Source organism: Mauremys reevesii, linkage group 5 (assembly GCF_016161935.1).
Source record: "Mauremys reevesii isolate NIE-2019 linkage group 5, ASM1616193v1, whole genome shotgun sequence".
In the NCBI taxonomy this organism is placed as follows: Eukaryota; Metazoa; Chordata; order Testudines; family Geoemydidae; genus Mauremys; species Mauremys reevesii.
In genome coordinates this window covers 40,669,199-40,686,441 of record NC_052627.1, presented here as the reverse complement: position 1 = coordinate 40,686,441, position 17,243 = coordinate 40,669,199, and the positions used below count along the sequence as shown (strand labels likewise).

The window sequence follows — 17,243 nt, the reverse complement described above, 5'->3', positions numbered from 1 at the left end:
GGGCATGCCACCGAAGGCAACCTGCCTGCCACCCTCATGGCTACCGGCAGAGGGCCCTCTGCGGCTTGCCGCCCCAAGCACGCGCTTGGCGTGCTGGTGCTTGGAGCCATCCCTGTTTGTGGCATTGTATGCATGCACCAAAAATGCAACATGCTGACTCCAATTTGGTTTCTGCTCCAGTCATTAGGTCTCTAGTGTATTCAAATAGATCTAATTAAACTGCTCTGACTGAGAATCACCTTGTGGGTGATAAGGGGTTGTTCTGGACTTAATTCCTGTAATCTGTCAGAAGGTGTCTTTCAAAATCCCTTGCTTGGACAGAGCATATCCAAGATAGAAATCCATACACTGAAATGTATTTCTCCCATAGCACTTGAGCAACAGGGGTGGCTCTATGGTCTTGGGTTGGATATGCCTGTTTGCACTGAATAAAATAGTCAGTCACTGCAAGAATGTTCCCAGCATTCTTTTTGTCTACTTATAGATTGGTCGTGGTATGCACTGACATCCTAAGGTCTGCTGCTGGTAATGTTCTCCAGCCACACAGCTCTAGTGAGTAGAGTTTTCCTTTGAACACACTGAGCACGTCTCACATTTCCTGCAAATGTCCCTGGCCCTCCAGGGCCAGTAGAGCCTACTCCAAATAAATCCCAGGGTTCTCTCCCTTCCCAAATGTTCAAGGTTGTCATGCAGGGCTCTCATGGCAAGAGCTCTCCACTTCCTTGGCTGCGCTAGTAGTTTTGCTGAATTTGTTATTTGGTGCAGCTTGTTCTCCCTTGATCAGCTTTACTTTGCTCCATTCTCTCAATAATAGTTTAACTTCTATTAAACTAACTGGCTGGATTTTGTCCCTTCTTTTTAGCAGTCAGTGTGTCCTGGATATCACTGTCCTACAACTGGGCTTCTTGCCAGTCAGCCACATTGAGCTGAGACAATGGAGATTGATCCAACACAACAGAGTTCAGAGGCTAATGGAACACTTTCAGAGGGCAGACCCAAAGTTTCTGTGACCCTAGGTGACTTAATCTGTAAACACTTCTTACTCCTTCCATAGGAATCACAACCATCTCTATTGCATGTGGGTGGCAGGACAATGCATCAGATTTATATCATTTCTCCTTGATTGGTACCGAATTCATACGTAGCTAGCCAAAGTGGATACCCGTCTCTGCCCTGTAGCATCCAGGTTGGCACTTGTTAAGACATAAGTCAGTAAATTGTTGTCCATTCATGTTTGAAATTGAACAACATACAGATAATCTTGAAATTTTAAGATCAAAATTCCAGCTTGTGAATAGAGCACCGAGTCTCATTATCAGAATCCTCAGCTGGCAAAAGTGACAGGTTTCTCATTTGCCTTCACCTTCTTACTTTAGCACTGCTCTCATACCTTCCAAACTAGCATCAATTTGTAGAATAAAAGGCTTGTTTGGTTCAGCAAAGAGTAGGACTGGGGCATGAATTAAGGAGTTGTTAATCTCCTGAAAGGCCTTGTCTCATCTCATCTGGTCCCAAAGGATTTCCAGGGATCATAATGTTTCTGTTCAAGAAGTAGGGTTGCCAGGTATCCAGTTTTCAACCGAACACCTGGTCGAAAAGGTACCTTCCCTATCCTGGTGAAAATGAGTGAGTGAGTGAGTGAGGGTGGGTGGGGGAGAGCAAGCAATGGAGGGAGCGGGGATGGAGTGAGCAGGGCCTCAGAGAAGGTGCGGGGCAAGGATGTTCGATTTTGTTTGGTCAGAAAGTTGGCAACTCTGTCAAGAAGCTTTGTGGACTTCTTTGTTTTTTACTTGCATTCCTTTTCTCTGTGCTGGGCTGGTATTCTCTGGTATTCATTCAATGGCTTCACACTAATAGCGTAATTCTTCACAGATCTGCAGTAGTAGCCACTAAATCATAGAAAGGTCTTGAGGTCTACATAATGTTGTGGGCACTGCCATATAAGTGTGTGCCTCTATTTTATCAGGATCTGTACCTTCACCTTTTTAAGACACAATATGACCCACCTATTTGACTGATCTCCGACAGAAGTGGTATTTATCAATTAATAGCTTCAGTCTATAGCAGGGGTAGGCAACGTATGGCATGGGTGCTGAAGGCGGCACGTGAGCTGATTTTCAGTGGCACTCACACTGCCTGGGTCCTGGCCACTGGCCCCGGGGACTCTACATTTTATTTAATTTTAAATGAAGCTTCTTAAACATTTTAAAAACCTTATTTACTTTACATACAACAATAGATAGTTATATATTATAGACTTATAGAAAGATATCTTCTACAAACCTTAAAATGTATTACTGGCACACGAAACCTTAAATTAGAGTGCATGAATAAAGACTCGGCACACCACTTCTGGAAGGTTGCTGACCCCTGGTCTATAGGCTTCTAACCAGTCTAATGCTTGTAGAAATCTTTCTTCATCTTCAGCCAGAGTTCTTCCAAATGCAGTCAGGATATCCAGATAAACTAATACTTGTAGCAAATTCATGTCTCCCACAACTTTCTTTCTGAAACGTTAAACATGGTAGGAAAGAAGTAAACTTCAAATCCTACCTTTGGTGGGAAGAAACCTCTCATTCTTGTATTACATTGATTCAGTTAGAGTCAGAATCAGAGCCAGCCCCTACCCCCCAACTAGAGTTACAAACACCTCAGGAATGGAGGTGACTCTTTGTTCATAACTCTGAACAAAACATTATGGTGGTTCTTCCAAAAGTTTATGACTGAACATTGACTTAATGCAGCTTTGAAAATTTACTATGCAGAAGAAAAATGCTGTTTTTACCGTGTTAATTTAAATGAAACAAGCACAGAAAGTTTCCTTACCTTGTTAAATCTTTTTTCAAACTTTCCCTTTATTTTTTAGTAGTTTACATTTGACACAGTACTGTATTTTTATTTTATTTTATTTGTCTCTGCTGTATATTTGCAGTTCCAAATGAGGTGTGTGGTTGACCAGTCAGTTCATAACTCTGAGGTTCTACTGTACCTGGAAATGTTAGAGCCAATCTCAGTTTTCCATTATTTTTATTTTAAAGGATGTTTGTTGCAGGTAGAAGGTGAGAAGCTCTCAAAGCTCCTTGAAAATGTAACCAGTGCAAACCTTTAGCTGAGGATGAAAGCTGGTTGCTGATTTTTAAGATATAAAGACCTTGTTTTAATTCACATTCCCTCTATGATGTGGTGTCCTCCTCACACTTGCCCTGACAGGGTTAAGGCAGGCCAGAGGGGCCAATTAGCCTATTAGGCAGCAAGCTGGGGGGGATTAAGACTGCAAGAGAAGCCTTAATTAGAAGAATGTCATCTGGGCAGGAACAGGTGGGGCCTATATAAGCCAGGAAGCTGGCAACAGATGGAAGTGCTGTAGTCATTCCCTGGAAAGAGGGAGGAGTATTTGAGAGGCTGCAGAAATGTGCAGGCTGCAGTTGCTCCCTGGGAGGAGGGAGCAGTGAAGCTGGCAGGCCCAGAGAAGGAAGGAAATGCAGGTAGGTTAGGAAAGGGTTCAGGGAAATACAGCAAGGTACAGGGTGGAACAGACCTTGACTGCTGACTAGAGGATCCCTGAGCTGGAACCTGGAGTAGAGGGTAGGCCTGGGTTCCCCAAACACCAGTGGGGTAATGCATAGGCAGGCTGAGTCACAAAGAGGCCACAGCAGCTCCTGAAGCAAGAGAGGGGCTGAAGAGAAAGAGACAGAGATGGAGTGATGGCTTTCAACCATGGGGAGAGGTGTCAACCTGGTGAGCTATTCCCCAGAATGCCCAGGAGGAGGTGCCATAACTGTGGTGAGTACAGCACTCTGTCACACAACCACGCAGGACTGCCCTTTGGGGACTGTTGAATCTACAGATGTGAGTCCCTTGATTTGGGTGAGGAACCTCACCCCTGTGAGCAGCACTGCTGCCCAAGCTGCCACCGGTGAGACTAAGGTCACTCCAAGCCTGCTTCCAGAAGGGCAGCTCAACAACACGAGGGCTGGTGTGGTCTCCTGAGCAGAGCATGGTCCGAAAAACAAAAGGATGCCTACATTTTAACCTCCACCCCCGCTTTGACAAGTACTCTATCTACAGCCTTGTTCATGGAGTTTAATCTTTCCTACACTGTAAAATGGGTATTATAATAATAATGCTTCCTCACTGCTTAATTTTAGCAATGCATGTTTGCATACAGCTGTATTAGTGCTTATAGTCGCCAGAAGGCGTGCACACACCTGCAGTGGTCTCGCAGACCTGGCTTATTTGGATAGCTCTCCCTTACAAATTTTTTTTAAAAGATTGTCATGTTTGTATGGACCCTACCCCTAGCTGCTTGGACTCCAATTCTCCTGCAATAGGTAGTTTGGGGCTCATGAACGTTCTTGCATGTGTATTTTTATATTAAACTAGATTGATTAAATGTTGGGGTGTCCCAAAGAATCATCTTGATAACCATCTTCAAAATCCTCAAATCTAGTCGTGTTTACAATGGACAAATGTTGGTTATGTTTGCTGGGTGTGAAGATAGGAAAGCAAACTGATCAGGCATGAAAAATTGTTTCACTGGCCTGTCCAAAAATGCTTACAGTGACTCTGCGTAGATTAACCTATCTTTAAGTAGATGATTCCAGTTTTTCCAGGCTTTTAGTTCAAGAATATTCTTAAACCAGATATACAGGATGAATCTGATTTTCTGTGCTCCTGCAATTGGTATTATAAAAATGAGAGGAAGGATTCAATAAGTTTATCCTGTCCATTACTTGCTGGTCTTTAGGACTTTGGTTGTGTGGCTACACAGATTTCTTAATATCTTAAGGAATATCCATTACTATGGTTCTCCATAAGAGCACACACACCTCTTCAGTTCTTACTCCAGTTGTCTTTGCTAACTGTCCATCTTCTAGCAATCCTCACTGTTATCAGGATTTCCAAATAAATCTGTTTTGAATATCCTCTGGTGTGCTGCGGAGCTTCCCCCAGGAAACTGTAAATAGAATTTCTCTCTGTCTTTCTTTTGTTTTTTTATGAAACATTAATAATAAGGGAAAACTCCATTAACAATGTTTGCTAACTATACATGAACATGCAAGGCTTAGCTATATGCATCGTATTGCTTTGGCTGATTTCTGGTGGCTCCCATCACATAGAACACAGTGAGCTCCACTAGAGGGCTCAGGAAACTATTTAAAGGGCTACTGCTTTATTCCTATACATGATGCATTTTTTTCTTAAACTAAGAAAAGATTGCTGGTGTGGTGGGTATCCATATAGTCTAATTTTTCTAGTTGTTACATGACTGTGTATTCTTTGGATTTGCACATGTACCCAGGAATACTGCATTGGGCAAAAACAGGGAGGGAAATATTACAGCTCAAATATTAGTTATTGATCTCCTGGTCAATAAAGTCAGTGAAGTGTTTTTTCAATTTAGAATTAATTTGTAATCTTCTGCATTGGCTTTTAACTTCCATTAATTTAAGACAGGAAGCACAGATCCTTGAAATAGCTTCCGTAAGTAAACTCAGCAAAATATCCGTAATAGTAACTAAACACTGACTCAATGTCCTATCACAGAATTCACAACTATAACAACAGTCTTAAGAACAAATCTGGAAACTCTCTCTGGAATATCTGTTTGTCCCGTTAGGTGATTCTTAGTTATACAGAGAGGCTGAATTTCTAGAGGCTAGAGTAGGCAACTGGAAATGGTTTCCACTCCTGATACTGTCACTGACATGTGTTGCCTGAAGCAAGTCACTTACATGCTCTGTGCCTCATTTTCCCCATCAGTAAAATGATAATACCTGCCTCACAGGGATGTTGTAAAGTGTATTTAATATTTTCAAAATGCTTTAAGATCATTGTATAGATTATTTTCATGTTGCATAAAGAGGGAGACTTTCTCAACGAAGCTTATTTGTGACTTTGTCTTGCAAGATCTAAATGTTTAGGTGGTGGGAATGCTTTTATTATATCTTTTTATGCTTTTATAATTACACACACAGAGCACAAGCTGTGAAAAGAATACTTTAGTTATATGAAAATATAGTGAACAATTAAAATATGACTTAAAAATGGAAAATAGAGAGCTGTTTGTTAGAATTTTTCTCATGACAAAATCTTGCTCTCAACAAATCAGATAGTAAAATAATCATCAACTGCATTGTGGCCCGGATTTGGCCCTTAGAAAAAAGTGCTACCCTGTGCTATTTTGACTATTTTATGATAACCCACTAGATGGAGCTGTTGTTTTGATGGATAAAGCTCTTCCGAAGAGGTTGCTGGAAAAGCTGATAAAATAGGATGTAGAACAGATCTGCACTGAATTTTTCATGTCACAGAGCTAAACTGAACGACAGTTCTGACTTTTAGATATGCTTGCCTTTAATGGACAACTCCATTGGGGTTAAACTTTCATATCTGAGAAAGAAATGCTTTTCTGCAGCCATCCGTATTTGTCTGCTTCAACCCTCTTTGATTTTTTTTTTTATCTCTAGTTTGGGGGTGAGGGGGCCTGCTGAAAAGTTGCTGTGTTCATTCTTAAATGTATCCCTCTCCCACTTCACGGACAACAATTTAAAATAACTTCAAACACCTTAGTTATAAAATATGTCTAAAGTCGGTGCACTGGGAAGCTTGCTTAATGGGTTAGAGAGAGAAATATACCATTGGAAAGGAGGGAAAGGAACCAGCCCTAAGCTTACAGTGCTTAACAAAAAAGTTATTCAAACCTTTAAGTGTGGGAAAGAAAACAAGGATTAAGTGTGATTGTCTATTAAGCAAGTTTTTCAACTTTTTCCAAAAGAATAATAACGTGTATTCAGAAACCACAGATACATTCACACACCACTGCCACCGGGTACCTCAGTATATGCTATGCAGGTACCCATGGCAGTCCACAGAACTGTCTCAAACCTTTTCAGAAGCACATTTGTTATCCAGGTAACCAAATAACTAACTTAATACATTACTGAATAGTGTAAACAGTTTGCCTGGGAAGGCATTATGCTTATCTTCAATATGGGTGGTGCAGGCAACAATAAGATTATGTCCCCCCCTCCCCCCCAGTATAATGTGTAGTGACCTGTCCTAAGAATACTTCAAGATAAGGAGGAATGACTGTACACCAGTTATACAACATTCTAATAGGACAGAATAGTATTTAGCCAGTATTTCTGAATTATTACCCTTATGTAACTCTTCTAACATCAGTGGAGTTGCTCTGAGTACCTGAGAGCAGAATTTGGCCCATTAGTTCTAAGGCTTATTTTAGGCTTGGCATTTAAGCAAGCAATCAATGTTTAATCTTTCTGTTTATCTGATTCCATGGCAACAAATTTCCCTGGGACCTAGATTGGACCCAGTGCCATTCAGATTAGGATTGCACCGCTGGGAGTCTTTTATGGGAGAATTATTTGGTACCAATAAGTAGCTTCAGCCTCATTTGAAGCTACCTAGAATGAGTTTTCTAAAACTGAAAGCTGTTAGACACAAATTCCAAAGTTCAAAAGCATCTAAAGTATCTTTCTGTAGCCCAAACTTCCAGAAGAGGCTTTCCAGAATCCAGAAACATCCGGAGCAGGCTTTGCATGAATAACCCCAGGTTCTCTCTACAGTTCCATGACATCCATGACACTCTTATAACAGCAGCTCTCCTTGGTTTATAACACTTCTCTCCACTTATTTTTCCTTTTTAAGTGTTAGATGTCAGAAAGGAACTAATATGCAACTTTTCAAAAGAAAAAATAGTAAATCCCTGTTCTATGGGGAAAGTGTGATGTAAACCAACACCTCAGAGAGAAATGAAAAGTTTCAACCATGTGGTGAACTCTGCACAAAGCACCATGGCTTGAAAGGCACTTGTGACCAGATTTTTAAAGGTATTTAGGCACCTAGGGGGATTTTCAAAAGCACCTAGGCACTAAAACTCAGATTTCAATGGGTGCTAGGCAACTAGATGCTTTTGAGAATAGGGTCCAAATATCTTTAAAAAACAGACCCTTGCTGGTCATCTACTGTATTTGTGTGTAATGCTTTTCATCTTATGTTTACTTCAGTTTGTCGGGATGTTAGTCAGATGCTGCTCATAACAACCAGAAGTATGTTCATTTGGCTCTGTATTTGTATCTCTGAATTCAATCTTAAAGCAGTAGCTTTTCTCTTCAATAATGCCTTTGCTGTAATTTGCTAACTGGTATGTCATACCTTTCTGTCCTTTTCCTGCATAAATGAATGTCTAACACACATGAAATGTTATAATTAGTTGTTACACCCACTGGGAGCGCTTGGGTGAGAAAAAAAGTAGGACATCTAAGTTAACATAGATGGATACACTCTTTGATCTAAGTGCTTTATAGCTGCTAGTTATTATTTTATAGAAGCCACATGCTCTATCATGCTTAATTTAGCTGTGTTTTGTAGTTTCTAAAGTTGTTAATGCAGAATTTGAATTAAAACAAATAAGGCTGAAGCCCAGGGGCCACTTTCTTTTATTTTCAGTCACTAGGATAATCCCTAGTCATGATACCAGCTTGTCGTCTTCTATTGCTCCATGTCAATAATTAGGGAGAATCAAATATGATTTAAACTCTTCCAGACAAAGACAATAACGTTACCTCATTTTCCAGGATCTGGCCAATAACCAGCTATTTTCCTTTAGGTTCTTTTTTGGTGTTATGCATAAAATAAGCTGTTCCTTCCAGACCATGTATGAAGATTTTCTCAAGCATAGTTACTCATGAATTAAATAATCCTATCATCAGAGTTTGATCAATGTAGTTTCAGTGTTATCTTATAAAGTGCTATATACATTTATGGTGATATTGTATAGAAATGTTAATCCTCCTAATAATTCTGAATTTCATTATCTGTGGTCTAGGCACTAAATGATCCCTTGTGGATCCTGGTTTTTCTGGGGAAATTATGATAGAAAAAGGCCTTCACTAGTTAATTCCAGATACTTTTATGCAGTTCTGATGAGGTCAGTTTTCAAACTGTTTTCCCAATGTCACTGGAGTTACCAAATGGTCTTAAAATGGCAGTTCAAGATGCCTAAGGACCATATATTGCCTTGAGATCAATGGAAGTTCCATGCACAGACTGAAGGCAATATATAGCCTTTAATGCATTGTCATTAACAGGTAACAGATTGATATTCCTTGGCCTTGAGAGTGTCACAAATGCCTTTGCGGTGTCATAGGTTCTATACAATAGCTATTCCTTCTGAGTCATAAAATAAAATATAAAATAAAACCAAATCCCCAGTAGTTTAAAACTATTCTGATTTTTTTTTTTACCTATACATATTAAGTTAAAACCATATATAGAGAGGGAGGGAAATGTTTAAGGGGGCCTTAGGTTGGGGCCTCAGAACTGTAGATGTCATTTTCACATTTAAGATTTTTCATATGCAAAAAGTCAAACTTGTGTATGCAGGCTGCATTTGCACATGTCAGGTAACAAGTTTTGCGTGCAAGTTCATAACTTGGGTTTTGGGTACTCACAAATTAGACAAACAGTTTGGGATACAATTTTAAATGCAATGTCTGAATATCTGGTCCAAGAAATCAATTTATTGGCCACTACAAGAATACATGATACATATACTTCAAATAATAACCTACATAAACAGCTTTGGACAAAGGGCTTAAGAAGAAAATTAACAAAGGAGAAAGTACAATAGGAATCGTGGCCTGAAGTAGCTCTATGCGGGAATCTAGTTCCATCAAAATTAAAGAACAAGTGCTCAGGATCAAAGTGGACTACACGTCTTATTTAGTGCACTGAATTCTCACACTCTTCTCACCTTTAACAAACTTGCATGTTTTAACTAGAGCAATACACAATCTTACATCAAATTTTAATGGGGCCATTGTGTACTTGAAATCATTTAAATGATTCATAGACAATTTATTATCCAGAAAATCGTTTAATCTTTTTTAAATAGCTTGATATAATGCATTTTTTTTCTTCCCCTCAGAGTGTAATTAAGATTGAGAAACAGTGCTTGGAACATGAGGGAGCCCTGTTTCTCATTACCTTGCACATGCAGATTTTGGATTTTACAGTGAAGCCACTCATCTTTGATCTGGTTTTATACTATTATTCAGATTTGGCAAGCTAAAACAAATACCCACACATTCTTTTCACAATAGATGTTGTTCAGTTGAGATGTGACAGCCCTGTCTTAACTAGTCTGATTTAATAAACCATATTTTAGTGTTTATATTAATCAGTTCATAATACAGTAGGATTTTAGGGTGAATATACTGTAGATATAAAACTAGCTACATGAAGAGACTTTAAAAGGTGTCCTAAATAAATAAAACATGTATATACATATTGTCCACATTTTATTAACAGATTGGATAATGAGTCCAAAACCAGCCCCAGATAAAGAATCAAAAACAGCCCTCATATAAAGTGGTTTAACTCCATTGATTTAAATGTTAACATGCCATTTTAAACCACAGCTGGATTTGGCTTATTGGGTGTGTCTTAAATGTACATAAATCACTGTTTGCTGCTGAGTCTTCTCATTTCATCCTGACCTTTACTCACACCAATGCATTTAAGTAATGCAGTATAAATATTCTGTTGAATCACAAGCTGTGCTCAAACTGCTGCATAAGCTTTTGATTTTTTTTTCTTGCTCTTGTTGGAGAAAATAAAATGTCTCTCATTAAAATCTATAAGAAACCATAATTGAAATGACAGTAGATCCAAGACAACATTGATAGAAATATTATAGTCCTGCCATTGATTGTAGTGGTTGTTAGACACATTGCTTTATGCGATTTGAGTTGTCAAAGTGGCAGTGTAACTACTGCAAAGATCCAAATAACTCAACACATTTACCAATCTGATTAAAACTTATGCAGTGTATACAGACGCCATCATTTCATCCATCTCTGAAATGCAACCACCTGTCAGGTGCATGCAAGTCATCATACTTTAAGCCACACAACAGTTGAGGAAAGAAAGCTGATGTCTGTCTTATGCAATTGAAACTACAGGACAACCTTAAGTAAGCCAATATAATTATCAAAGTAGAATGTATTTAGGACACTACCGTTAACACTTCTATTCTAGTGAAAAGTGCCGTCACAAGGTCTTTCAGCTTATGACTCATGTGAAAGACAATGGTAGCCAGAAGGATGGTCCCACACCAGAGCACTAGTTCTCTGCTGAGTTAGAAAAGTGACAACTCCACTTGGACCTGCTTTGCTCATGTGATGGGGTGATCGCAGCCTGAGGTGGTATGGCAGCAAACCTTGATGGTCCATGAAGCATTCCCAAAGCACCTCATAATGGACTGACAGGTACAGTTAAAAATCCTCTAATTGCCCATTATGGTCAGAATTTGTTAGTCTGCCATCCCAGTGGTTACTTGGGGAATCTTTAATTTGCTGAATGTTGGCACACCAGACTGTAAGTGTTTCTGTTTTGTCAACATATATTTAGAAAATTTTAATCTATGGATAATTGACATAATAGACCTTCAGTAGCTACTTAGCTTTCATTTAGATGCTAGACAAGACACTTTGGGGGGGGAAATATTGTCACTGCAAGCATGGGTGTTAAATTTCTTTTGGAAAATGCCTTTTAGGTAAATTAACACTGAAAAAACAATTTGCAATGAATTATTTAATGGATAAATTCAGCCTCTTTCTCTGCTTTTGAAATTTTCAAATGCTGATTGACATTTTCTCAAAGGTATTTGTTCAATTTTATTCAATAGATGTATTTCTGAACTCTTACTCTTTTTATGACAATAATTAATACATTTTTATGATGGCAGCATCTAAGAACTCTAGTCTAGTAAATAATAATAAAAAGTCAGTTCCTGTTTCAGAGAGCTGGCAATCTACTCCATGCACTTATTGCAAATATATACGATTTTAAGATATTTGCAGTTGGTCAGATAAGTCACATGGTATTAATTTTCTGTTCCCTGACTGAAAGAATGCTCAACTGAATGAATGCTCAACATCTAAAACTCAGAAATCTTGTTCTTCCCAGCAAATCACATCCCTTGTGTGTTATCTTACTTCCACTGAAATCACAAATAGTCATACACTCCAAGAACAATAGCACTAAAAATTGTCCTCAGGTTAAAAATAGTCTGCTTGTTTGTGCATATAACACAATCTCATGAACTGTGGGTTTTTTTGTTTTGTTTCCCCCTTTCTCCCTCCCCCCCCCAAGCAATATTTTACTACTATTGACCACAGAGAAGCAAAATCAAAGCCAGCCTTAGCATTTTGGGCAGGCTCTAAAAATATGTTGCTGCTATCTTCACAAATGTAACTGCTGCCCCTACTCTGATCAGAGATCACTCCAGTATGTTCAGAGCTGCCCTGATGGTTTAGGAGAGGGTTAGTGAGATCATTCTTTATACACTCCCCCAATTTAACTGACTCATTTTACATAAAAAGTGTGCATGCAGGCATCCATAAGCGAGAGATCATTAGGCCACCTGAATCCCTGAGGCAGAAGTGAAGTCTGTCTGACTTGATCTGAGATTCTGGCAGATAGGCCATTATTGGAAAAGATTTCCTTTTCCAAGAGCAATTGTCAAAATAAGAGGGGGTCTTGGAGTCCCTGCAGGGCTGTATATGAATTCTGGTGACTTTTAGCTTTTCTACAGTCACAAATTAATTATGAATGCCTGTTGCTACCCACCATGTGAATCAGATAAATATTATCTCAGTTTTTAAATAGGGAAACTAAGGGAGAAAAGTTCAATGATTTGACCCAGGCTCTAGGAGGGGCCTTTTTCTTAATCCCATGTCTTGTATTTTTGAGCTACCCCTTGCAAGAATTTTACCAGTAGTAGAAGAATTACGTAACCTTCAGGTAGCCAGGTGCGAGGAAGTTTGCAGCAGTCCTAGTGTCTTTAGCAACTATCTGGCAGAATTGGCCCCTAAAGCACTGAATTTTCTATTATAATATTTACACCAGCTCACCTCCCTGGGAATATAATTTATACTCTGATCTGCCCCTAGATTTACATTCCAATCCTCCCCCCAAAAATCCATGGCTTGTGTACTCCAAAGGCCAAAAAGTGGGCGGGCATAGGAACGAGAATGAATAAACTGATCTTTAGGAAAAATCAGTAGCAGACTTTTTTATTACTAGTGATTAGTTTAAATATGTTTGCAGCAGTTCATAATTTCAAGAATAAATTACCAAGAAAAAGCAATACAGATTCTCATTCACATTACTGCCCCCAATAAATAATAGTGAGCCATGTGCTTCCTTTCACAAATGCCAAAGCTGTCTCTAGTTGTGACATCAATGTGATAAATTCCATTTATCATGGACTCTTGACTACCTCACCTGCTCTTTTCTTACTCATCCATCTCTTCTGGGATGTTTTCTAACATTCCAGCAACCTGAGCAGCTTCAAATCGATCTCACTTTGTAAAAAAACTAGAGCAATGTTTCCTCTTTTACCCCAATTTGCAATTTACTCCCCCAAGCAACACTGGCCTGAGTTTCAGGATGAATAATAGTTCTTTTCAAGTCTGACATCTTGATATACAACTCATTTCTATCTCAGTTATATATAAGGCCCTACTTAAATTGTGGGATGACAGTCAAAAAATTGCAGCTGAATTGTGGACAAGCCATGGAAAATTGCAGAAAAAAATTATGGACCTTATTGTTTGCAGTAATAAATTCCCTTATTTTTCTGAGATTTTGTTTCTGCTGTTGGCTGCCCAGGGCTGAAAGCAGGGGCTCCCACTGTCAAAATTGAGATGGAAGCCTAATATTGCAGATTCTGCAATATTGCAAGTTAAGTAGGGGCTTAGTTATATATCATTGGAAAATAGAGATTCATATTTCTAAAAGAGCTGTTGGATTTTTTTTTCTCACTGGCATATGCAGAACCCATGCCAGTGTGGTGTGGTATAATTTTTTTTTGGCACTCCTTTGGGATAACTCATTGTTTTGCCACTCTTGAGTAATGTTGCTATCCCAAACTTTCATATCAATCTAGATCAATACAGCCCTTCTAGAGATGGGTCTGAGCCAAAGCTCCAGAACTGATCAACCCAGAATATTGGGAAGGGGTAAAAGAGCTCAGATCAGAACTGAGGTCAACTTCTAAACTTCACAGCTGGTCCCCATGTCCTTATTAGACTGTAGTAAAAGCATGTCTCCAAACACCCACAACCTTTAATAGATTTGAATCTACTCAGCTTTTTTTACAAATGAGGGCCTCCTTCCATCATTATTTATACAGTGCTATAAATGAAACATGCCTCCCTTAGTGACTGACTGTGTGACCTTGGGCAAATCACTTAACTTCTCTGTGCCTCAGTTCCTCATCTGTACAATGGGGATCCTATTAATGACAATGGTAATCATAATCTTTTACCAACCTGGGAGAGGTGCAGCAAGGGTATATTTAACTATATATTAGTGAGCCAGTGGGCTGCTCTATGGACAGGGGTAGGAAGGGAGTTAGGAGTGTTGCAGGACCAGGCTAAGAGCAGGCCTGTTGCAGCCAGTGGAACTATTCTTGCCCCCTAGGCATTGAACCTATGAGCAGTGGCAGTGGAGGATCAGCTCAGCTCCTAGCTAAACTAGGTTCCCTGTTTGCATGCCAAGTGCCATGCTCCAGCCCGGAAAGAGTTGGTTCCCTAGTGGGGGTGAGGTGGTCTATCGCCCCAGGCTCTCGCCCTGCCCTGCCGAGGCTCTCCAGCGGGGGAAGCCCTGGGCCTGGCGCTTCTCCCCCCTGGCAGAGCCCCCACCCTCGTCTCCAGCCGGGTGGGCTGCGTTCCCTGCGGGCCGGGGCGGTGTCCCTGCGCTGTGTGTGTGGCAGCGAGCGGAGGCAGGGAGGAGGGAGGGGAGCGGGCTGGCTGGCTGGCTGGGGGAGCGGCTCTGCGCTGCACCAGTGACACTCGGTGCGAACACGCTCCTCGCCCAGCAGCCGGGGCGCCGCGCCGCGCCGAGAGCGTCACCCAGCGCTTCGCGTGGCAGCCCCACGCCCAGAGCATCTGCCGGGCGGCGGCCGAAGGACCCTGCTCGCCCAGCCGCCGCTGCCTCTGCCCGCGCCGCAGCATCCTCAGCCCCCCCTCTCCGCCTCCGGCTGATGCTGCTCCAGCCGGGGGCTCGCCAGGAGTTGCAAAGAGCCCAAAACACCTTGTCGCCGGCTGGTGCGGTCCCGCCCGGGCCACTTGTGCACTTCTGCAAACTTTGTCCGCCCTCCTGCCCCCGCTGCTCTCTCCTGGGGGCTGAGCTTCCCTGCCCGGGGCGCTGAACGGCAAAGCGGGGACTCGCCTTCCCTTGCCGCTGGGATCCTGGCTGTGCTTGGGCGGAGGGAGGCCAGAAAGCAGGACAGGCGTTCCCAGTGTCTTGTAACCAGCACCTGCGAGCCCGGGGCTTTTACACACCTCCCCGGGAGGAGCACGACTTTTAAAGGTAAGCAAAGCGGAGCGACGTGGAGTTCCTCGTGTGTGTGTCCCGGGAGGAGCTGAGACCAGACCCGGGGAGAGGGGGCTCATCGGGGGCGTTAGAGAGGAGGGTCCCCCATGGATGGGGAGGGGGGGGGGAGTCATGCAGCGGGTGTCCTGCATCGCAGGGCTATGAAGAGAGGGGGACCATGCACCGGGCGCCAGGAGCATTAGGAGAGGTCCCATGTGTTTTAGGCGGTCGCCCATCTCTCCCCAGCACTGCCTCCCAGTCTGTGCGCAGGGCTAAGGACTCTGGGGAGTGGGATGAACTCTTGGGCAGCAATGCAATGAGGAATGGGGCCCCTGACTCCTGGGAATCCCGGGGCTGAGCAGTTTCCTTGCCTGAGAATTACCAGGGTTGAGGGGTAGGAAGACGGGACGATTGGGTACCAGGAACGTTCCCGCTTGATGAGGGACCGGTGCTGATTTACTCCAGATTTGGAATGAGCTTTGGAAAGCTGGATGGGGGCTGGTTGGTTAACCTTGTGTGCCCCCCCCCGACACACACCTCTTCCAGCTGTGGGACGCTTCACTTAACACACCAAACCAACCCACGGGGATCCAGTGGCAGGAAACGTTTGCTTTATGAATAGATTGAAGCAAAGCCCCATTTAATGAGCAAAACCTCGTGTCTGTCTGCCCTGATCCTGCGTCTGATCTTTTGTGGCTTCTTCCCTGCAGGGGCGGAGGGGTGAGAATTAGCCCAGCCACAATTAATACCCCTTTAACTATTCAGGGTGCCAGCTGCCATGCTGGAAACTCTTTGTAAGGTGCTCTTGTTTTATGGGTACTTCTTACTAAGGGAGAGCGATGATACGGGTGATGAGATGCAGACAGCTCAGCTGAAGGGATCAACACAAGTTCAACCACTGGAGGCCTCTATATACCAGCTGCAGATACTTGTCTAAACGGGATGCCATCCGCTCCCCCACGGGATTGGATTCCCCCCCTCTCACAGTCCTCGATCCAATCCCGTCCTGTCCCTTCTTCCCATCCTATGCAGGGTCAAATCCCTGGGGCCTCAGGTGGGGTTGTGGACCAAGCGGTCACACAGCTTCGGCTGTGGAAGGCTGCCTCGTAAAGTCACCAGGAGCATGAGGCTCTGATCAGATTTCCTCTTTTCTGTGGCGTTCGTTCGGTAGTCTTGGTTTGTGTCTTTTTCTACTTTCTCTAAACTCCCAGTGGCTCTCCCTGCATTTCTCTGCCGCATCCCAATACATCCACTTGAGAAAAAACACTTTGGCTCCCTATATTCTCTTTCTCTCCCCCACACCGGGAGCAGTTGTTGGGGATTTGCTGGGGTTTAATTTTTTATTATGATTATTATCCCGAAGAATAGGATGGATGGAAAGGTGAGAAGGAAATAGGCAGGGATATAGGCCAGGGAAAGTCATGCTTTTTAATGCACTTTAATTCCCCCCCCCCTTCTGTCAAGCTCTGATCAAACAGTGCTAAAAGCTCTGTTTGGGGGAGTCCTCTGGGTATGACACTTTCCCGCAGCTCACCGCATGCTGCTCAGAATAAATATCAGACAAACTACATTTTAACGCTGAAGTTGGAGTGATTACTTGAAATGCTGGGCTAAGGTTTTCAGTGGGATCTAAATGTCCTTATTTTTTTCCTTCCTTTTTTTTTTTAAATTTTAACCCTAAAAGGGACAACTAAATTATTTACATTCCCATTTTCAATGTCAATGTGTTTTAGGGATTATTTTGAAATTCTTCCAATACATTTTTATTTTAAAAGGATGAGAGAAGATGTTTTAGATAAAGTTATATTCAATCCTTCTGGGAAACACTCCTATTC

At 41.9% G+C, this 17,243-nt stretch overlaps 1 protein-coding gene across 4 annotated transcripts in view; it reads left to right on the top strand.

The window, feature by feature from the left end:
• Nucleotides 1-3,374: 3,374 nt before the first annotated feature.
• Nucleotides 3,375-17,243, top strand: part of NDNF (neuron derived neurotrophic factor) — a 39,745-nt gene continuing 25,876 nt past the window's right edge. The window contains exon 1 of one of the 4 annotated variants that reach the window (XM_039539466.1): nt 3,375-3,485. The gene's annotated coding sequence lies outside the window, so the exon portion shown is untranslated. Of the gene's footprint in view, nt 3,486-3,539; nt 3,784-14,932; nt 15,406-16,469; nt 16,585-17,243 lie in introns of those variants that run through there. The other 3 variants (XM_039539469.1, XM_039539467.1, XM_039539470.1) reach the window with 3 other exon arrangements.